This window comes from Planococcus citri, chromosome 4, assembly GCF_950023065.1.
Source record: "Planococcus citri chromosome 4, ihPlaCitr1.1, whole genome shotgun sequence".
Classification (NCBI taxonomy): domain Eukaryota; kingdom Metazoa; phylum Arthropoda; class Insecta; order Hemiptera; family Pseudococcidae; genus Planococcus; species Planococcus citri.
Genome location: NC_088680.1, coordinates 10,670,453 through 10,694,376, shown reverse-complemented (window position 1 = coordinate 10,694,376; position 23,924 = coordinate 10,670,453). Strand labels below are relative to the sequence as shown.

Sequence of the window (23,924 nt, the reverse complement as noted above, 5' to 3'; positions counted from 1 at the left end):
ATTCATTTACTGAATTTTTGGTTAGTCATTCACGAACGAATTGAATTATTTTTTGTGAATCATTCACGAACGAATTGATTCGTATATGGCATAAGTGACTCGTTCGCGAACGAATCAATTCGTATAAGTGACTCATTCACGAACGAATCGATTCGTATAAGTGAACCATTCGCGAACGAATTAAATTATTTTTTGTGAATCATTTACAAACGAATTGAATTATTTTTTGTGAATCATTCACGAGCAAATTGATTCATATAAGTGACTCGTTCACGAACGAATCGATTCGTATAAGTGACTTGATCGCGAACGAATCGATTCATTCACTCAATTTTTGGTGAATCATTCACGAACGAATTGAATAATGTTTGGTGAATCATTCGCGAACAAATCGATTCGTATAAGTGAATCATTCGCGAACGAATCGATTCATTTACTCAATTTTTTATGAATCATTCGCGAACGAATTGAATTATTTTTTGTGAAACATTTACAAACGAACTGAATTATTTTTGGTGAATCATTCGCGAACAAATTGCTTCATATAAGTGACTCGTTCGCGAACGAATCGACTCATTTACTCAATTTTTGGTGAATAATTCGCGAACGAATTGAATTATTATTTGGGAATCATTTACGAATGAATTGAATTATTTTTTGCGAATCATTCACGAATAAATTGATTTGTATACGGTATAAATGACTCGTTCGCGAACGAATCGATTCATTTACTCAATTTTTGGTGAATCATTCACGAACGAATCGACAGGGTGTCTACTAAATCCAAAAAACAAAATTTCGTACCTTTTTCGTACTTTTATCGTATTTTTTTCGTACACTATATTTTTAATAGTTACCTATACTTTGTAGGTACGTACATTGGAGGGAGGGGGTGTATCATGTCATTTCGGCTACAAAAATCAAAATTTCAACGTTCTGAGCAGGTTGGTCTGGGTCGTCGAGAGCCAATGCGAGCCCAGAACGAATACATATAATTTGGCCCATAGAGGTTTTTTGAGAGGGGAAGGGGGTTTGATTGAAAATTGGTCAACAGAAATAGGAAAAAATACCCATTTCGCTGATTGATGTCATAATCATAAGACTTACAAAAATTTTCACTTTCTGTTTTCAATTTTTGGGGGCTCAAATGTGATTTTTTTCCAATTTTAAAAGAAGAAAAAAAAATGCCCGAACGAAGCAAGGGCGAAAGTTTTTGAAAATTTGATTTCAAAAAACTTGAAAACGAGACTTTGAAAAAAAAAAGTAAAGGCCCGAGCGAAGCGAGGGCAAAAACTTTGGAAAATTCGTATTTTGAAAGAGCTATAAAAAAACAATGTTTTTTAAAATTTTCGAATTGGGAAGATTTTTCTAGGATGTGAATTTTGATTTTTTTAAAGTCAGAGAACAGGCGCCAGTGAAAGTGAAAACTATTGAAAAAATGTATTTCGAGAAGTATGCGAGAATTTTATTTTTTCACTTTGAAACTATAAAAATTGAATACTAAGTTGATATATTTTTTTCAAGAATTTAAATTTTTAAAAAGAAAAGAATCCCAAGCGAAGCGAGGGCAAAAGCTTTAGAAAATTGTAGTTCGAAAAGTACTAGAACAATATCAATTTTAATGCAAGAAATTTTTTTTTCATCTCAATTTTTTAAAATTTTATCAATGGTTTTTTGAAATTGGTTGCGGGGAAAAGGCACTAAATTGGCCCGAGCGAAGCGAGGGCAAAAGCTTTTCTAAATTTATAGTTTCAAGAAGCAAAACAGTAGTAATTTTGATGTGAAAAAGCCAGTTTTTCCACCAATGACATTTTAAAAAGTTTGTTAAAAACTAACTATGTACCTAGACCTACCTACTTTCCAAACATAATTATGAATAATTTGAGAAATAGAAAACAATAATTTAGCCCGAGCGAAGCGAGGGAAATTTTTTTTGAAAAAATAAGAATTTTGAGGATATATTGGTGATTTTGTCGGCAAATTAACAATGGAATCCTTTCAAAATTTCGTACAAATTTCGTAAATTTCGTACATTTTTGACGTTTTTTCGTACTTTTTTGGGTCATTTTCAAATTTCGTGCTTTTTTCGTGCTGTAGACACCCTGATCGATTCATTTACTGAATTTTTGGTGAGTCATTCACGAACGAATTGAATTATTTTTTGTGAATCATTCGCGAACGAATTGATTCGTATAAGTGACTCACATGCGAACGAATTGATTCATAAATGTAAAAATTGATCGATTCGTTGGCGGATGGTTCTTTCAAAAAATTGATCAATTCGTTCATGAATGATTCGCCAAAAATTGATGGTCGCATTAGTATTTTGTGTAGGAATCGTGCAGACTTAGTGAGATTTCAAGTTTCATTCGAAATCGTTTCAGCCATTTTCTAGGTAATTGTTGAAAAAAATTTTGTTGCTGGATAAATTTGGAAGCTTTGAGCTTTTGGAACATGATGATAATGGCAACACTTCGCACACAAATTCATTAAAAATTCAATTTCTCAGGAACCGTAGAAACCGATTTTGATCAAACTTAAAATTTCACAACTAGGCCATTCGACTGACTTTCACCATCATCACCATGTTCCAAATTGTTCGAAGCTTTCAGGTTCATCGAGCGACAAAATTTAAATTATTTTTAAAAGAAGAAAAGAAAAATTATATTTCAGCAGACTTTCACTTTTCAACATTATTTTACCAATTTTTTCTCATTTTCACAGATTTTATGAACTATTTCTTTGATTTAATGTTGATTTTAGAGAATCTTTTCAATATTCATGTACCACCATTTTTTTTTCAGGCAATTTTTACCAACTTTTTCTCTTCACCTCCTCCCTTCCCTCTCCTCATCACATCAATAATCCTACCTATTTTACATGTATTCTGGCAAACAGAATGAGGAAGCTCGTAATCTCTCCTGAACTGGCTCAAATGCAAACTAAATTTCACCTGGTTATTTTCTTCACTCGTAGCTGAAAATTTTCAGTATTTGAATGTTTGCTTTTCACGTTTTAGAGCTAGGTCTTTCTTTGTCGTCGTATGTGCGGGTGTAATCGTCATTTCGTATATGCTACGAAAACAGATAAACCCAAAAGTCGCTCGTACTCGAAGAATAGGGCAGAAAGAAGAAACTTTTCGGAGTTATCAAAAGTGAAGAAGTCGAATAACACAAAGTCTGTGTGTTTCTCTCGTAGAGGTAGGTACATATATATAGGAACATTACGTAAACAACATACACTATACTATACACAAAAAGCGTAACGAAATCGTTCGGGCGCAGGCAGGCAGCCCAACCCCCTATACCAGGTCTCCCCCTCCCCCTCTGGTCGACGCTCTTACGTCTTGGTAGTAATTTCACTAATTAATATCTTCCCACTTGAAGTTTCGTGAAACTGTACGTGGTATACAGGAGTACTCTCGTATATGCCGATGACGATGCAGGGATATGGGGAAAGGTTGGAGGGCCAACATTGGGACATTGAGGGGCATAGAGAGACGGCAGCATAGGCTACTATTCGAGGCGGTGTCAGATGAGCACACGGATATAATACTCTGATATCGATTTTGACTTTGTGTTAAGTGTACCTACGAGTACGCTGTACGATGCAGGAGAAAGAAGCTCCTCCATAGCGACGACTTTTGCCTCATCTCTATGTCTTTTCACATTATAAATACGAGGCGAATTTACATACACATGTACGTTGTAGAACTACATACGCGTCGTTGTCGTTGTCGTCGTCGTCATCGTCGCGAGCTCAGATGCTCATTGTCTTTAATGATAATCGTTAGAATAGGCGAGACGGTTGCGAATGCGACGCTCACCAGGGTGCCCGGAGAAGTGGAGAGATCCGTTGTCTTGTCCCTAGATACCACAGCCTCCTCCGGCCTGTTGCCTCTTATTCGCAGTGTAATTATGTATGGTATAGTGAATTTAGTCTCTATTTGCTAATTCGCAGAGTTTGGACTTGGTGTACGATTGTTTCCTTTTTGGAAATATGCAAGTCGACCGAGGTTGAAGAGCTTGTGCTGAAATTAAGGTGTTTTCTTGGTTATTGTCGTTGTTGTCATCTTGTGCTGTGTGTTCTGTAGTACTTACCTACCCAGTTCAATGAGTATATTTGGAATTGAGCATATTCGAAGTGAAGATGAGAGGTGGTCTGTTTCTGATTAGTTTCTCGACGGTTGTTTCGAATTATTCGGATAGAAGTACCTATCTGGTGGACGGTTTATTTGTGATAAGATGCAGTCTGACGTAGTTTAATTTTGTGTCACCGAATCCTGGTATCTAAAAGAAGAGCTTATTTGATTGAACTGACGAAATAAGACGATTCAATGGGAATTTGAATCGATTCAGAAATACAGGGGTAGTTTTCTGTGAAGTTTGATTCAAAATTTTTTCTGAAAACGAGGCGCTAAAGGACACTAAAGGCTCGTATTCAAAAGATTTGAATTCAGGACACTCGAAAATTTGATAAACGACACGTCACACGATATAATTTCAATTTTTGGGCATTTTGGGAATGTTTAAGGACACTGGTGAGGGCCTAATTAGGGTCGGATTGAAAAACTAATCCCATTATTCGAACTCAGCACCCTCGAAAACATGATAAACGACACGTCACACGTTATTTGCAATTTTTTGGCATTTTGGGCAAATTTAAGGGCACTGGTGGGGGCTTAATTGGGGCCGGATTGAAAAAATGAGCCTATATTCGAACTCAGCACCTTCGAATTAGTAACAATCGATATGTCGGACCATTTTTCAATTTTTTTTCAATTTTGACTGAAATAGAGGGATTTTGTGTGGGGGGGGGGATTTCATTTCGAAAATTGTGCTTAAGAAAGTTCCAAAAAAATATCACAATGTGTTATCGCGCACAAAAATTTATTTTTGTTGTCTTTGTAACCTACCAATTTTCAGAATGAAATTTCAAACCCCTGGGAAGAAAAGGGGCACAATAGCCCCAAATTTTGGTCATCGTTTTAGAAAAAATTCCAACATGATGTGACATATCGATTGTAACTAATTCAAAGGCGGTGAATTCAAATATCAGATTATTTTTTTGATTCGAGTCCTCAGAGAGAGAGAGAGAGAGAGAGAGAGAGAGAGAGAGAGACCCCCCCCTCCTCCCTCTCATATATTAACGCTCTTAAACATGATCAAAATGCAAAAAAATTAAAAATATCGAGTGACATGTTGATTGTTAGGTTTTCAAGAATTCTGAGTTTAAATTTTCACTCATTTTCTGCACACAGTGCTTCAATGCTCCTCCAGCTTGTCAATTTCGATTTGAAAAATTCAATAATTTATGAAAATATAATGTGGTATGTCGATTATTCTTACTACTTACATATTTCAAAAAAGCTACTAATGTTCGAATAATTATTCATTTTTTGAATTTTGCTCCCTGATGTCCCTCTAAGTCACCCCAGCACCCACATAGAGAAAGCATCCTCGAAAACTTGATAAATGACATGTCACACGTTATTTGCAACTTTTTGGCATTTTGAGCATGTCTGGGGGCACTGATGAGGGCTTCATGGGGGTCCGATTGAAAAAACAAGCACATATTCGAACTCAGCACCCTCGAAAACTAAATAAACGACACGTCACACGTTATTTGCGATTTTTTGAATTTTGGGCAAATTTAAGGGGAACTGGTGAGGGCTTAGTTGGGGTCGGATTGAAAAAATGAGCACATATTTGAACTCAGCACCTTCGAGTTAGTAATAATCGATATGTCACACCATTTTTCAATTTTTTTCAATTTTGACCGAAATTGAAATCTTTTGTGAGGGGGGGGGGGTTAGATCCCATTTTGAAAATTAAATTTACCGACAGTTGCAAAAAATATCAGAATGTGTCAGCATCGCGCACAAAAATCCGATTTCGTTGCCCTTGCAGCCTACTAATTTTCAAAATGAAATTTCAACACCCCTGAGGAGGGGAGGGGCACAATAGCCCCAAATTTTGGTCACCATTTTTGAAAAAAAAAATTCAAAATGATGCGACATATCGATTGTAACTAATTCAAAGGCGGTGAATTCAAATATCAGGTTATTTTTTCGATTCGAGTCCTCAGAGACCAGATCTCTTCACTATTAGCGCTATTAAACATGGCCAAAATGCAAAAAAATTGAAAATATCGAGTGACATATCGATTGTTAGGTTTTCAAGGGCGTTGAGTTCAAATTTTCACTCATTTTCGGCATAGAGCGCTTCAATGCCCCTCCAGCCTGTCAATTTTGAAAAAAATAATTCAAAAATTTATGAAAATGTGGCGTGGCATGTCGATTATTTTTACTACGTATTTCGAAAGAGCCACAAATTTCGAATAGTGATTTATTTTTTGAATTCTGCTCACTGATGTCCTTTTAGGTCTCCCCAGCATCCACTTAGAATCGAAGATAGAGAGGGCAACAAAGGATCAAATTTTGAAAAATGTGAGATGCCATGAAAAGGAACTTATTATTGCCAAAATGTTAATTTTTCAGGAAAGCCAAAAAAACCAAAAATTTGTTATCTCAAAAAACTGGGTCCAATAATGAAGTCCCAACCCTCGATTTCAGGCAATTTTTTTCATTACAGATTCATCGATCGTTAAATGAAATGACCACAATTTTCCGGGGGGAAGGGGGGGTTAGCGTAAAAAAACTCATAATGAATGAAAAATTGAAATGGAGACATTTTTTTACGCTCTTTTTGATAAACTAATTTTCAAAATAGGATCTCAAAAATATTCCCAGGCCCTAGAGGATACAAAAGTTCACAATTTTGATAAAATGTCCATCGGATCTCTTTGACGACCCCCCTCATCATCCCATACTCCCCCCCCCCATCCAAATTATGGTCGAAATTCAGAAAATTCTAAAAATAACGAGTGACCCATCATTTTTCTGGGTTTTTTGGGAGCTGAATTTGAAAATCCAAACATTTTTTTGATTCTCGATCTCTTTTGACGCCTTTCCTCCTTCCACCCCCCCACTTCTTCGGTTTCCAAACATGATCAAAATTTAAAAATTTTTTGTACCTGTTTAAGGATTTTTACATTATTTTATCGAACTCAAAAAATCAGATTCCTTTAATTTTCATTTCAACAAAAATTTCATCCTCAATTCAATCAAACTGCAAATCTTCAGCCATATACATACCTAGTGCCTACAATTTGATTTCAAATAAGTGAAAATTTTCAAAATTTATCGCTCTTAAAAAGCCATATTTTCACGTCTTAAATTTTCCCCTTCAAAATTCTTTCAAAATTGCTCAATAACGTTGCGACTGTTCGACTTAACGAAGCAATCATAACATTCCTGAACTTAGTTTGCAATTTTCTAATTTTCTGGTCCTTTCGTTTCAACCACCTTTTTCTCTTTTATCCTTGAAACGAAAAATTGAGAAACACAAGCGCAACTGGTACCCTAATTGCTAGAATTCGAGCAATTTCAGAAACAAACTGTCAGTTCTGAAAAAGGTCTCCTCATAAACCAATTAACGAATAATGACCAAGGGCACCAAGGCTCACAATTCAAGAAGCAAATGGCAGTAAAAATTTTCTCAACTGTGAGCCTACGTATTACGCGTGTATCGTGTAATTTTTCTTCACATTTTTTTCGATACATTTGGCAACGTACTCGTATAGTATTCGTGTAATTTAGAAACACCAACGAAGTGTCGATCATCACAGCCACATGAACAAGTGTACACAATCCTACCATACAATGAGGTAAAAAAACAGAAAAAAAAATAAAATAACAACATACGCGAGTATATATTATATACCTCGGTACCTCGGTGCATGTAAGTCTGCGTATGTACTAACAAAGTCGATAATTAATGGTGTGACACCTGATGAGTATTTATTCGATTTCTCACTCACGCGTCAGGAGCTAATCCGGAAGCCATTGAAATGATATACAACTAAGGTGAAGTTTTTTTTTTTGGATGGTCTGCCTGCTTGCAGCCATGAACATATAAGTTACAGTGGGAATAGGTATTATCTGTATACAGACACTACAAGCTCTTAACGAATAATATGCTACTGCTTGTAAGTACACGTAGAAAAAAAAGGTTCTTATGACAGCTAAGTAAGTGGTAATCATCATTTACAAATAACTAATCGAGTTGCGTGTGCAGTTGTTTTTTTTTTATCTCGTCTTTATACGACTTTACGATCGTATGATTATATGCGAAAAAAATTCAAATAAATCAAAGGGATCGACTTCTTCATTGCCAATCGACGTTCGACGACACGATATTTGTAGAAAATTTTCGACGATGAAAATTCTGCTCTGAAAAAAAGTAAACCATCCTTCGGTCTAATTTTTTTCAAAACTCCTAAATTGATCAAAATATTTGAAAGTGTGGACAACCTAAAATGATCAAAATTGATGACATTAAAGACCCCCCCCCCCAAAAAAAAAGAGCACGAGAATTTCTTCAACACGACGAATATTGTGTTGTTTTTCGGTATTTTCGCTATTTTTTCCATTTCAAGAGGAAGTTGGAGCGACTGTGTTATCGAAGGTAGGTATAGGACGAACAAGCAAGAAGAAAAGTTGAAGCCCGAAAACACACCGGTGAAACGAAAACTGGGCCGGGGGTTGAGGTCGGGGGTAGATATTCGTGTGTATATAGGTATACAGACTGTATACCACGGTACGTAGTACGTACGGTGCGGTGGTGTACGAGTATAAGACGGTGGACGATGCGGCGAGTGCGGGAGAATATAGTGTGAGGCACGGCTAGGCGGTGGCAATGGTGCGCATTCATTATTCACAAAGGCGGCCTAAATAATAAATAACTCGTCGGATATAGAATTTTTAATAATAAATGATATGACCTTTAATTTATTAAATAACTCAGAAGGGGCCCCTCGACCGCGTCTCTTCTACGTACCTATATACTGCTATGTGTTTGTGTATTTTCTCGCTGAGGTATATGGTGTGCGTGTAATTTGTGCAGTGTGTACGTACTCGTATATACGTACTCTATACATACGTTCCGGCCCAGGCCCCGGTACCTCTGCAAGTAAATTGCGGAATACATACAATGTGATTATACCGCTGCTTCAAAATGGCAGTACAGAGGAGATAAGATGAAAGAGGCAAGGGAGGGTTTTTTCTTTAAAGATTTTGCTCTCGTATGTGCAATGGAATGTTGTTCAAATATGACGATAGTTGGTCAATTTTGCCAAATTGTCATTTCAAAAAGAAAAAAAAACGGAATAGGGGTTGAAAAAAAATGAAATTTGAACACATGTCAGCTTATAGAATGACTCAAAAGACCAGAAACGAAGCAAAAATTCAAAGGAATTGGATTTTTTACGTACTTTTTTTTTTATTTTAGATTACGTCTTCAAATTTAAAAGAGAACCTTGAAAAGTGACTACTGACCTTAAATTTAAATTTAGAGGGGTGGAAATGAATAATTCGTCTGTTTATAATTATTGATGACTACTTTTGCGAAAAAAATTGTCGACCATTTCACGATTTTAGAGAGAAGAGAGTTCCATCCCTTTCTTCATATCCCCAATTTAGAAAGCAACTTTTTTTAAAAACAAAAATCTCCACTTTTCACAGCAGCTTCAGATTCGTGATTTGTAATTGGATTTTTGACCAGTATTTAATCGAAATGATGATATTTTTGACTTTAAAACCAACAATATTTTATCATTTTACTATTTTTGAATGAAAATCTGACCAATTTTTAATGAATTCAAAACGACAGTCCATGTTTTAAAATTTTTTTGGATTGGACAAAAAAGCGTTCAGCATTGCAAAAAAAAGTCTTATTCTCAAAAAAAAATATTTAAAATTTTTTTACCAAAATTACATGATTTTAATTTCAAAAAAACTATACATACAATTTTTGAATTTCATAGAATTTGAGATTTGAAGCAAAGGTTCAAATTTTTCCAGTAAAAAGTAACTTTTTTCGCATAAAACAAAACTGACAAGTGAACCTCATCTTGAGGTGTTCGCCTCCGATTTGAACGGGGCCGCGATTTTTAGAAAGAGAATGTTCTAAAACCCCCAAAACCAAATTTTCAGCTACCCAAGTTCATTTTTCGATTTTTGGCGAATTTTTGAAAATCCAAAATTGACTATTTTGGTGATTTGTATTTTTTTTAAAAAAGTACGTAGTACGTACTTGATCAGTAAAAATGTTCAAAATAAGTCCTAAAACTGATATTAACCCCCCCTCCCCATCCAAATTTCGACATTTCCAGCCATTCTGGAGCCTCCAGCGCTATTTTTCAATTTCTCCAGAATTATTAATTTGCTCCAGAAGGCGTGAATATGAAATTGGGCAGCTAAAAATCGAGTTGTGTGTTACACTCGATCTCTTTAACAAGTTTATCCACATTCGAGTCGGTTTTGGGAGAGACACCTCAAGAGTGGTTTTTTGACCAGTTTTCTTCAAATAAAAAATCCAAAAAAATCAAAAGTTTCCCACTTGCAAGGAAATTTTTGAAATTCGCGCGAATCGCAGTACTTTGTCATGAACTAACCCCACGAGGGCAAATTTCGCCATTTCCAGCCATTCTGGAGCCTCCAGCGTGATTTTTCAATTTCTCCAGAATTTCTAATTTGCTCCAGAAGACGTGAATATGAAGTTGGGCAGCTGAAAATCGAGTTGTGTGTCATACTCAACCTGTTTAACGAATTTATCCACATTTGAGCCGATTCTGGAGGGGACACCTCAAGAGTTGTTCTTTTGACCACCTTTTTTCATAATAAAAATATCCAAAAATCAAACATTTCTCGTTTGCGAGAAAATTATCGAAAAATGCGCGAATCGCTGTATTTCGTCATTAATCAAGCCCACGAGGTAGAATTTCCCCATTTCCAGCCTTTCTGGAGTCCCTGGAGAAATTGAAAAATCGCGCTGGAGCCTCCAGAATTGCTGGAAATGGTGACATTCGCCCTCGTGGGGTTTAGTTCATGACAAAATACTGCGATTCGCGCAAATTTCGAAAATTTTCTCGTAAACGGGAAATTTTTGGTTTTTGCACATTTTTATTTTGAAAAAAAGGTGGTCGAAAACCACTCTTGAGGTGTCTTCTCCAGAATCGGCTGAAATGTGGATAAGTTCGTTAAACAGGTCGAGTATGACGCACAACTCGATTTTCAGCTGCCCAACTTCATATTCACGTCTTCTGGAGCAAATTTAAAATTTTGGAGAAATTGAAAAATCGCGCTGGAGGCTCCAGAATGGCTGGAATGGCGAAATTTGGATTTGGGAGGTTAATATCAGTTTTAGGACTTATTTTGAACATTTTTACTGATCAAATACATACTTTTTTTTAAAAAAAAGCACAAATCACCAAAATAGTCAATTTTGGATTTTCAAAAATTCTCAAAAAATCGAAAAATGATCTTGGGCAGCTGAAAATTTGTTTTTGGGGGTTTTAGAACATGCTCTTTCTAAAAATAGCGGTCCCGTTCAAATCGCAGGCGGACACCTCAAGAGGTTCCCTTGTGAGTGTAACATGATGAGATTTTTCATCAGACTCGATTTTGGACAATTCAAAGCTCGTGCTTACCCCCCCCCCCTTCCCAAAAAAAGGTAACTTAAATAATCAAAAACGTGACAAAATGTGGGCAAAACATCCTTACTAATGTGGAAAAAAATTACCGAAAAATCCAGAACTTTTCAACGTTTTTAATAATTAAAATCTAAAAATGGAACTCGATACTTCGATAGGAACTTGTGCAATTTTAGCAAAAAGCAGGACAAAGAAAGTTTTTTTCAAAAATCAATTTCTGGTAAAAAAAAAGCAACAAATCAAAACAACTTTGGAAAAAATAGAAACTTTTTGAAATTTTTTGCAAAAAAAAAAAAACAAAAAAAAACATAATTTTTAGCAATTTTTGACAGAAAACCAGACTTTGACAATAATTTTATATTATAGCAAAAGCAAGATTTCTTAGCAATTTTTGGCAAAAAAGAGAAATTTTTTGGTAGATAATTTTGCTAAAAAGCAAAAATTTTCAACATTTTTTTGTGTGTGTGTGTTTTTAATTACTAAATTGACAAAATGCAAAAATTTGACAATTTTTGCAAAAAGCAGGATTTTTTTGGAAATTATTGGCAAAAAGTGAAACTTTTGGGTAATTACCATACTAATTTTTGGAAAAAAGTAAGATTTCTCGTAGCAATTTTGCTAAAAAGTGGAAGTTTTGACAATAAATTGGCAAAATGCGAGACTTTAACAATTTTCACAAGAAGCCAGTTTTTTTTTGGAATTCGGTTATTGATTAAAAAGTTACACATTATGACAATTTTTCACCAAAAAAAAAAACACAAGACTATTGGGTAATTTTTGGAAAAACAATAAAAATTTGTAGCAATTTTGCTAAAAAGCTAGAATTATTGTTTAAAGACATTGCCAATTTTAGAAGAGAAAAAACACTATTTGGCAATTGACAAAGAAGGGCAATTATGGAAGAAACTGAAAATTTTTTCGAGCTTCAAGTAAAAAAGTGAGACTTGTTGGCAGTTCTGATGGAAAAACGAGAATTTTGCTAATTTTTTGCCAATTGTTGGCAAAAAACGAGACTTATTTACAATTTTTTGCAAACAAACGAGATTTTCAAATAGTTTTTGGCAAAAAACGATCATTTTTTGGGATTTTCCGCCAAAATGGTGATAATTTTCAACGATTTTTGGCAAATTTGACAAAAAAGCGAGATTTTTGGAAATTTTTGAGAGAACGATTTTTTATACGAACCTCACAGATGGACCACCTTGTATAATATTGTACAAGTACATGTACGTAATAGTCCATACAAAGCTTACCTATGATTGTATGAGCATCATTAGCCGGTCAAACACCAGTATATAAAAGTAAAACCATCCAAGGTCACATTCTATAGGTACTACACAGTCGAGTAATTTATTTGAAAAGGAGAGAAAAATTCGCCCGTTATCGACCCCGGCAGCTAGCATTTTTCTGACGATGATACACATAAGTATAAATATACGATGGATGCTATTTGTAGGTATTTTTCGGTATTATAAGAAAAGAAAGTCATTAAGCATAATCTTAATCGTACGAACGCGTCTCATGCTCGTGTCTCTATGTTGATATTTTCAACCCAAGCTCAAATGAGCGATAAAACTATACAGATTATGTTTTTAATTTTTCTCAATGGGCTTTTTTTTTTCAACATCGAGATTCATCCTATACTCTTATAGAATGGCATCGATGAAACGAAAAAATTACCTGGGTTTATGGGCGAGGTATAAAAATATATACTATGAAAAATAATAATAATAAAGTATTTTTTTTTTGTGATATTATAACGGGCCAACAATAACAAGTACTACATACATACATACATACGTAGGTAAAGAGAATCGAGAGTATATCAGGTTGGGGGTGAGGTAGACTGCGGAGAGAGAAAGATACGTAAATTCACCAAAGTATAATGATACGTTCAATACGAGAAAATCGTATCGCCTTCGGGCTTCCATTGGTCGGAGTCGTAGACCGATAATTCCATATTTTTTTACTCCTCTTTCCTTCCAGTATAACGAAAGAATAAATGTATAATGCATATTATATACGATTGTGTATTGTATATAAGATCGTTATATACAATATAATTATTATAATGCGCCAACGATTGTGATATAAAACCATTAAAATGTATTTCCATATCTGGCGTCCTAATTATTATTATTCTTTCCGCTCCTTGTGTCCTCTCCTCACTCGCAATGGTACCTCTCTCTGTCTCTATCAACTATACGCTGGCGTTACAGCTTTTGTTTTTATCGGTTATTTTTATTATTGCATCCTATCATTGTTTCTTAATTTTTATTCCCGATCCCCCCCCTCCCCTCCCCTCCCCTGGCCATACCCCTTTCAGTCGTCGGTCTTCTTCGGTCTCCGGTGTCGGCTCGTTGAATAATTCCAAAAGCAGCAGAATCCACCGCGGCGTAATGGTACTCGAGGCGCCAGTAAAATGGAGGTGCTCGACTCCAAGCTCGTGATTATCGTTTCTCTCTATGTGTAATATAAACTTACTGCTTTGCTGTTTTTTTTTTGTACATCAACGATGAGGACGGAATTGGTTCCCTTGGTTTTTTTTCAATTTTTTTTTCCAATGCGAAAATACACAACTCGTGTACAGTATGACTTCACTGTTGTATGTATTATGAATTGAATGGATATGTAATGTATTGTATATTGTACGGTGTGTGGTGAGAGACTTGTTGACTCGATTGCGAGCTGTAATCGAATTTCAAACTGAAGATGAGCATCCCCATTGGAAATGTAACTATTTGTTAATTCGCATAAACGATAGGGGGTTGCGAATTGCGATTGGAAATGGGTTTTTAATGGTCGCAGCGTGTCGTATATTTACCGGATCCCCCTTAAGCTGGATGGTCTTGGCGACGTGGTGGTTGTGAAATGTACGCTTGTGTATTACGACTTACGATAGTACCTTTCTTTGGAATTGAAATTCGAAATCGAAGAATACGCGGATGTATATGGCATAGGGTTCGATAGGTGATTTTCGATGTATTTGGTCAAATTTTCGAATGTTTTCGACTCGAAAATGTTGCATTTCTTGAATTAAGGAATGGGAGAGGGAGGGGAGTTGAAGTGAGGGGAAATGACCGATTCCCCCCCCCCCCCTATTTAGCTTCAATAGACTTGAAATATAGAAAGCTAATATTTGATAGACCCAGAGAAGGTCGTAAAAATTCGTGATTTTGACATGAGATTATTTTGAAATACTCGTAGATGAGTTCCTGGTTCAAAGGTTGTGAGAAATCATTTTGAACTGAAATTCATAGAAAATGGTAATGAAAAAATAAAAAACCACGAAAAAGTGATAATTTTTGACACGTGAGACTCGAAAAGTCACAAATTTTCTGTCCTCAAGTCATTATAAAATTATTGTTTTGAGATACAATCCAGGAAAAGTCATACTTTTATTTTAAAATTGAAATATGTACATATTATTCTTGAATAAGTTGTGCAAAAATTACGATGAGAAAAGGGTTTCAAGAATTATGAATTCGACAAAAAAGTTTGAAATTTCATGAAATATAGAGGTTTTCTGAGAGAGGGTGTGGGGGGGGGGTCGACTGAAAATTTTCCAATTGATATGGGGAAAAAATACCAATTTTGTCGATTGATATCACATTATTCATATCGACTTATAAAAATGTTTATTTTCTGTTTTGGATTTTTTTGGGAGCTCAAATGTGGATTTTTTTTCATTTTAGAGCAACGAATAAATTGGCCCGAGCGATGCAAGGGCGAAGTTTTTTGAAAATTTGATTTCGAAAGGACTAAAAACGATGTTTTAGTTTAGGAAATTGATTTTGAAAAAAAGAGGACAGGTCTGAGCGAAGCGAGGGCGAAAACTTTTGAAAATTTGTACTTTGAGAGAACTAAAAACGATGTTTTTTTATGCAAGGAGTTCATTTTTTGGCTTTTAAAAAATTAGAATTTGAGAGATTTTTTTTACGATGTAGACCCAAGTGAGGGCGAAAGATTTTGAAAATTTTTCTTTCGAGAGGCATAAAAACGATACTTCTAACGCGAGAAGTTTATTTTTCCACTTTAAAAGTTGAATGGTATTTTTTTTATTAGAAATTTCAATTTTGAAAAAGAAAAGAAAACAAGCCCAAGCGAAGCCAGAGCAAAAGCTTTCGAAAATTTGTGCTTTGAGAAGTGAAAAAAATAGGGTATTCTAATTCTTTCATCACAGGCACTTCTTTTTCCTGCGAGCCCAGGGCAAACTGCTCCTTTTGCCCCGTCTCGATAGCCCTGTTTCTATAAAGTCTGTTTTTTTTTTTTTAATTTCAAAAATTATGAATAAAATGAAGGAATTAACACTTATTTTTTTTTTTTAGTTGAGAAAAAAGTAAGTATGCATCCAAAAAAAAATTTACAGGTGAAAAATTTCAAATTTTGCGAAAAAATCTTTTATTTTGAAGATTGATTATTCTGACTAAGAAAACTTGAGTGCAAATTTAAAAATTGAATTCGAATCATCTTCTCAAGAACTCGAGTCAAAGTGGACCTGATTCTGTTTCAAAATCGTAAAAGCTTCGGTTTTGCTTTAAATCTGAGAAAATTTTCTCACACAAGATGAAATTCTGTAGAATTTAGATGTCTCAATTTCAAAGAAAAAAGTCACTAGAATCATTATTTTGATAGGTAAAAAAAAGTTTTTAATTACGTTTATGTTTTTTTTTTTTTTTTGAATTAAAAGTAGTTAGAAAGTCATTATTTGAAGTCAAAAATAAAAAAGGTCATAATTTATGTTGGAAATCATAAGTCACAAAATAGTTCTAATTTTCAAATCTGTCGAAAAAAATTAGGTGAATACAGAATCATCGTTTTTATTCAAAATACTCAATATTATGTCGATCTTGTCTCTATAGTCTCAAAAAAAGGTCAGCTTGACAACACAAAATTTTATAAAAATTCAAAAGACCCAATTTCAAAAAAAGTCACAATTTTAAAATTGAAAAAAAAATGAATGAAATTATTATTTTGGGTAGTTAAGGAAACTTTGATCCATACTTTTAGCAGTGTATTTTTCTGAACTGAAAGTCTTCATTTTGTGTCAGAAATTGAAAAAAAAATCAATTCAAAATAGAAAATTCGTCGTTTTAAACAGAAATAGTTGAATTTAATATTTAAAGCTAAATACAAAATCTCTTTTTATTGTAAAAATCGTATCATTTTTTATATTTCAAAATCATACGTCAATTAGGAAAAAATTCTGTAGATTTAAAAATCTCAATTTCGAAGGAAAAGTTCTGATTTGAATGCTTGAATCAAAATATGGAGTAAATGAGCAGATAGGATGAATTTGCAACAAATTCTCAATGACAAATACAGGAATCTTGAGTAAAATACACGAGTGAGGTAGGTCGAAGTACAAGAGAACCTCTCAGAAAAATTGACCATTTTTGATAATTGATGAATTTTTTTCAAAAATTATTTTATTCGTATTAAAAAGTATGATGAAAATTCGTCCTGAAACTAATATTAACTCCCCAAAACCGAATTTCACAGTTTACTAGCATTTTGAAGCTGCTAGCTAGATTTTAGATTCTCCAGAATGCGCAATAATTAATTTAGGCAGCTAAAACTTGGACCTGCCGAACGAATTTGTCTTTTGTACAGATTCCAGGCAGTCACCTCTGGTGTGTTTTTTTCACCAGCACATTTCAAAAAATCCAAAAAAAGCACACTTGACGTGTACGTCTGCAGGTTGGACAGTTCAAGAATAAGCCACAAGTCGATTTTTAGCTATCAAAATTGATCTTTGCTACTTCTGGAAAAATTTTAAAATTTTGGAGAAATGAAAAATCACACCGGAGGCTCCAGAATAGCCGGAAATGGGAGAATTCAGTTTGGAGGGACTATGATAATATCAGTTTCAAAATTAATTTTCTACGTTCTTGCTGCATAAATAATACATTTTTTTCAAATGACTAAAGTCGTCAAAAAAAATCCATTTCAAGTTTTCAAAAATTCGCAAAAAATCAATTTGGGGAGTTGACATTTTGGTTATGAAGGTTTCAGGCCTTCCTGTTTCCAAAAATTGCGATCTCGTTCAAATCTGAAGCAGGCATCCACAAAAGATTCCCAGACACTAAGGCAGGTCATATTTGCATTTTTTTTTTAGTTTGAGTCGAAAATTTGATACCTTAAACCTTCAAAATGATTCGTATCAGGTACTTCAGAATATTTTAAAATGTTATTTTTGATATTCTTAAAAAATACTTTGGTATTGCATAAAAAATAAATGAAAACTGCCCTCTTACTTACCCTCAAAAAATAAAAAAAATTATAAAAAACTTCGATAGTTGTATTCAAAGTTTCCAAAAATTCGTATTGCAGCAAATCTTTTATGAATGCAATTTACGTAGGTTTTCAGTATTTTTTGCTTTTTTGAAGCCTCGAAAGCGGGGTTTCAATTTTTCAGTCAAAACTAATTTTTTTTTCTTCAAGTTAACGAACATGTGAGTCAACATAAAACTTGAAATTTAACTAAATTTGTCAAAAGATGACTTTTTTGAGTGAGAAGAAAATAAAATAGAAGTAAGAGGCACAACCCTTCACTATATTTTCCACTTCGAGATGAGAATTAAAAATGATACCAAATTAGGAATCACTCGTACCACTATTTTTATCAATTTTTTTCTTCCAGAAAAGTTAGATTCAACAGGAATGAGGATTCAAAGACCCTTCCCCCCCTCCACCTAAGTTGAATCATCATCATCACAATGGGATATATAATTTCGAAATATTCAAAAAACTACAACATGTCTATGTAGTTTGAAATTGCGTTTTTGCAAATATAGTGATGCTCAGATCTGCTCACGAATGTGATCGAAATTGCCACAGGTATGAGCAACTCGAAGCATTCAGGTTCTTGGTTTAAATAGCAGTTTTAAATTAAACTGACCACTTTGTACAATATTTTTTTCAAAGATTTTTCACTTGAAATAAAATACTCTCATAATTCGGAGGAAGAATGGTATGTTCACATTTCATGTAAAATTCTACAATTCCACAATACTCGACTCTCGACCTCGCACTCATCAAAAACCCCCATTAAAACCCCAATCCGAGCTTACACACTAAACCCTTCTCTCAAATCAATTCCAAGTCCAAAAAGGCGCAAAAAATAAACTCCAACTCCAAATCGAGTCCTCTTCCAATATTCCACTACACTCTCGATGAAAATACATTTACTCGTCGAACATATATCTTCTCGCTGCTGCTTAGCGTGAACCGAATTGAAATCTTCGCACGCATCATCGCCATCCCAATACAAAATAAAATTTCTCCGACTGACGAGTCTTCCGCTTGAATGCCTATACTTCTCACACTCACCGACGAGATGGCAAAAAAAAAACAACCTTTAGAAAGCGAACCACACATCGAGATAAATCCGACATTTGTCATTCGGCGCTGTCGAGCATTCTTCTTCTACATATGGACGTCGTTTTAGGGGTAAAATGGCGTCCACCCTCGATATTCGAAAGCTACTAGCAGAGAAAGGCGAAGGCGAAGGCGTCTCGAATGAATTCCAAAAGGAAATATGATTTCGAATGATTTTTCCGGTAATTTGTTATACGACGAATTATTAAATAGCAGTTTACTGCCGGAGGTAAATAATTACCAAGAATTTCCAACGATAGATAAAAAAAAAAGGGTAGCTAAAAACTTGATTTTAGTAATTAAAAACGAAAATCTATAGACATTCGTAGGTATAATAATATGCAAATTAATTCGAACTCGTTCGAAGAGGTGATGAAACTTGGTATTTTTACGTCTTTTAACTGAACCACCCACACGAAACAAGAAAACAAATGGGATAAAAATTGAAAAAAAGATTTCGGAGATAAGATTAAAAGACATAAAATTCGAGTAATTCGGTTAAAAATTGAATCTCGAATTTATCAAGTTGCCAAACGCGATGCTATATCCCTCGAATAATTTTTTTTTTTTTATAAAATACTATTTTAATATAACGTTTTTTATCCTACGTTGAATTTCTCCCTCGTTTTTTCTTCTTATTGTTATTTTTAAACCATTTTTTTTCATTTCATTATTATAATTGCTTCGTTTTATTTTTTATTATTATTAATATTTCGCACCGGGGTTTAAGATTTTCATCGAAATCGACTATTATTTTTTTTCTAACGTTTGTTTTTGAAAATTCGACGCCGAATATTTACATAAAATTAGTTTTATAATACAATTTTACCCGGATTAATGTTATTTCGCCAGCGAGAGGCAAAGGCAACTTCGATTCGTCTAATTGTCTATCGTGTGACGGTTTATAAAAAATTCATCTTTTTATTTATAGCGGCAACGAGGTAAATTTTTCATCATACGCCGTAACATGGAAATGAAATTTTAATAAAATCAAATAAAGAAAACCAAGTATTTCTCTCGGTCGAATTGAAGCTTGAAATGTTTATGAGGCGAGTTCAGCAGTTCGATGCGAAATGAATTAATTAAAAATGAATCGAGTTCTTGCTCGGATTGCAAACGTTTAACCATCGTAGGTATCTGCTGCTGATGAATTTCCAAAATGATATATTTTGCGAAATAATTTCTAATAAAAATACATTTTTTACCCCGGTAACGATTGTTCATTTTCGAAAAATATCTCCAGCGATTAAAAATTCAAATCGGTTCGTTATTCTACACGAATCCACGATGTTGGAGCTTTCGTAGTACGTTGCTTCGAACTCGAATCGTTTGCTAAATCTGTACTCTGATATTCTAAACTATCGTCGATTCAATATTCTGTACTTCTAGCTGACGAAATGCTTCTCATATCGACTCGATTCGGATAAATATAATCTAAAAATGACTCGTAAACAGAGAATTTAATATAATTCATCGATAGAAATCACTTATCATTGATACGAATATTTTCAATCAACCTGTGTGAATACAGCAGGTGGATTTCGAGACGCAATAAACACTATTTTACTCCTGTGTTTACATAAGAAAAGGACTCATTTCTCCAGCAAGAAAAGGTTCGGTGAAAGATTAGAGATTAGTGATGAAAGTACACCGGTAAGTTCATCGATCTGGCTTCAATAAACGAGTATTTCGATCAAATATAATACTCAATTTGTAGCATTTTTCTATCTAAAGTTAGATACCGCTAGAATCTCAAATGCATGATCAACAGGTAGCTGCATTTGACGATGATAAATTAAGATAAAATATGATAACAATGCTTACTCGAGTAGTATCCTTGGAGAAGTGCAATCTGCCGCTGATTAATTAATTATTTAATTAAATATTTAACACAAAACACATTGTAAATCAGTGAAAAAAAAATGTTTTCAAATGCTCATCTTTTGTTGTTTGTTTTGATGCCGCAGGAATGTTTTTTTTTTGTTTGAAAATTTGCATCAATGGAGGAACGAATGACGTAGAAACTGGTTCTATTGGTTACCTACTTTTCTACCTAGTTTGTCCCAGGTTTGAAGTTTTTTTCGTTTTTATTTTATTTTTACCTTTTTTTCTGGTTGTTTAAATGTTTAGAATTACTAAAAGTTAATTCAGATTGTATTTTACGGTTTATTAAATGCGAATTTCGTAACTGGGCTAATTAATTTAACGATCGTTCTGGAATAATGAATTATCGGGTTCATTATCTTATCATCTTTCGACTTTCATCTCATCCATTACATTGCTGTTGATTCGCAATCGTAATTCATAAAGCAGAACTAAAACTAGAAAACTACACTCCCTTCAGAGTTTAGAATCCTTTTTCGATTTGTAAAAAAGGAAATAACACATCTCGCCGTTACGTTACCGGTAAAGATGAAGGGGTTAATGATTTCGTCCCGCTATTAACACATTCTCAACCCCAAAAAATGGAAACTCAGTATTCACTATTCAGCCAACCAAAAGTATCGTACGATTGAACCTCTCGAATCATTCCCAGAGCAATAAATGAAACGAAAATATGACGATAGGCTATCTCCAACATAGGTTTATTTTCTCCGCCCTCAAAAATACATATAAATTGCTGCGAAAAAAAAACATGTTTCTGGTAGTTTGAACTTTGAAGGGTGTGCTTTATTTTTATTGAAATATGTGACTAGATTTCAAAATACTTTACCATTTTTAGAAATTTATCTACGATTCGTTTGAGTTTTACGTAATTCGAGTTGTGTAGGATAAGAATATACAAGATTATTAAGAACATGCGTAATTGAAAAACATGTATTATAATCGGTCGAATTACAGCACGTACATTGTTGATAATTTATTATTATGTAGGTACATCTGCATTAATATTGCTGTAGGAGAAAAAATTGTGTATTGTGAGATAAGCTATTAAGTAAAGTACCTACCAATATTGATATGGTACTGTACTAATAATAAAGTTAGTACGAATGACAGCAATTTAGATTACACGAGTTGGGTTATTTTTCAATCACATTATGATTGTACCTACTGAAAAATATGAGTTACTCATATTAGTCATTATTATTTGTTTTCGATTTGTTTGCTATTTTGATATAGAAGATTTTTGGCACAAAAATAAGAAAGCTAGACTTGGAAAATTTCAACTTGACAAAAAAAATGGTTTTTCTGTAATTTTGGTAGAAGAAACAAACGTTTTGAAAGAGAGGCTATACTGAATTTAACCGTAACCTTAAACTTAACCCTAGAAGTTAAACAAAGGCAACTTTTATGTTAACGTACATTAAGTTCAGTATAAACCAGTCTTATTCTTAAGTTAAGGGAATAAGTTTACGGTTAAATTCAGTATAGCCCCTCCTTGACATTTTTGATGAACAAGAACCAAAGATTCTGCTAAATCTGTCAATTTTGACAACCAGATTGTTCTTGACAATTGAGCTTAAAAAAATCAGCATTATTTGGCAGTTTTGGTAAAAACCAAGATTTTTAAGGAAGTTTGAAAAAAAAACAAATATTTTCTGCAAAAAAAACTGATCTTTTGCCCACCTTTGCAAATTCGACATGTAAAAAACACTGTTTCATGCTTTTTTTGACAATTTTACCTAAATTTCATTATTTTTATTTTTATGGTAATTTTTAAGGACTTGATTCTTTTCTTTTTCTTTTTCTTTTTTTTTTTTTTTTTTTTTTTTGTAATAATTTTACAGCATGTTTGGAAAATGTTTATAATTTCATCACTTAAGAACCTAATCTAAAATTATTTTAATGATTTTTTTTTTGCTGTTTCTATACCCTTCTAATTTATTTTAAACCTTTTTTCATACATTTTAGGCAACTTTCAGAATAACTCTTGAAAACCTGCTCACTTGAAGAAATATTTCACCCATCCACATCTGCATTGTCAGTCAGGGATCAACTTTCAGACTTTCAATTTCAACCTTCAGTAGATATTATTTTAAAAATAATGTGATATTAAGAAATAAAAATGGAGGATGAGTAAATGCTAAATAATTTATGCCAACAATGAGTTTATTTTTCGTTCATCATTCTTTACAAAATGATGTAATTAGGTATGCAAATTACTAATGATAGGTGTGATATGAATCAAAATTAATTTCCCCAAATTATTTCAATGTCATTGACAGTAATATTTTAAGCACTTTTCAACATCACTTATAGTTAAGTGGGTAAACCTACGAACGACGATTTCATTCAAGAGGTTCAACGTTATCAGTAGAGATGTCATTCAGTCATTGACTAATGGAGCAGAAATGTAAATTAAAAATTTTCTACTCGGAAATGATCTCTTTTTGAAATCTGAATCAAATCTTTGAAATGACCAACGATAGAATTTTTAATAAGGTTGAAACGAATGAATCGAATTTCCTCGTGTATTATCTGGTATGAATTTGTGTAGAATGAATACTTGTATTGTAGGTGGGTTTCTAATTTTAATTCGAAATCAAATATAAAATATTACGAGACGTTTTCCGACGCGTAATTGAAATTTTATTTTCGTTCATTCGTTCCAATTAGTAAAGTCATTATAAAATAATTACGAAATTAGTTAGGTAAGTATTCTCAAATTAGGTAATCAATAATATAATCAATAAGTAATCATTTCGTCGTTTTATTTTTACAGCTTCGTATATTTTATTCCAAATTGAAATGAGACACAGGGATATGAGGGATAGTGCCTGCTCTGCCCACAGCTCAGTCCTCAGACTCAGAAGCCAAAGCTGAGAGCCTCAGCTGCCAGTGGAGTAGATAAACAGATTCAATACTAAGATCTCATACAGTTCTCTGGCTTTGCTTTTCGCTCATTATCGTATACTGATAAAACCCAGATGAAAACAAAACAATCGCCATGAAGAATTGAATTTTTTGAACGAATTGAAGTTTTATTCGAGAAATGATTCAATTATTCATAAAAATATAGATTCTTTTTCAGATAAAAATGTGCCTCTGTG

At 33.8% G+C, this 23,924-nt stretch overlaps 1 protein-coding gene across 4 annotated transcripts in view; it reads right to left on the bottom strand.

Annotated features, from left to right (window-relative positions):
- LOC135844076 (protein bric-a-brac 1-like) overlaps positions 1–20,890 on the bottom strand; it is a 282,447-nt gene extending 261,557 nt beyond the window's left edge. For all 4 annotated transcript variants that reach the window (XR_010558441.1, XM_065362176.1, XM_065362175.1 and 1 more), the window contains exon 1: positions 20,758–20,890. The gene's annotated coding sequence lies outside the window, so the exon portion shown is untranslated. The remainder of the gene's footprint in view (positions 1–20,757) is intronic.
- Between the last annotated feature and the right edge of the window lie 3,034 nt (positions 20,891–23,924).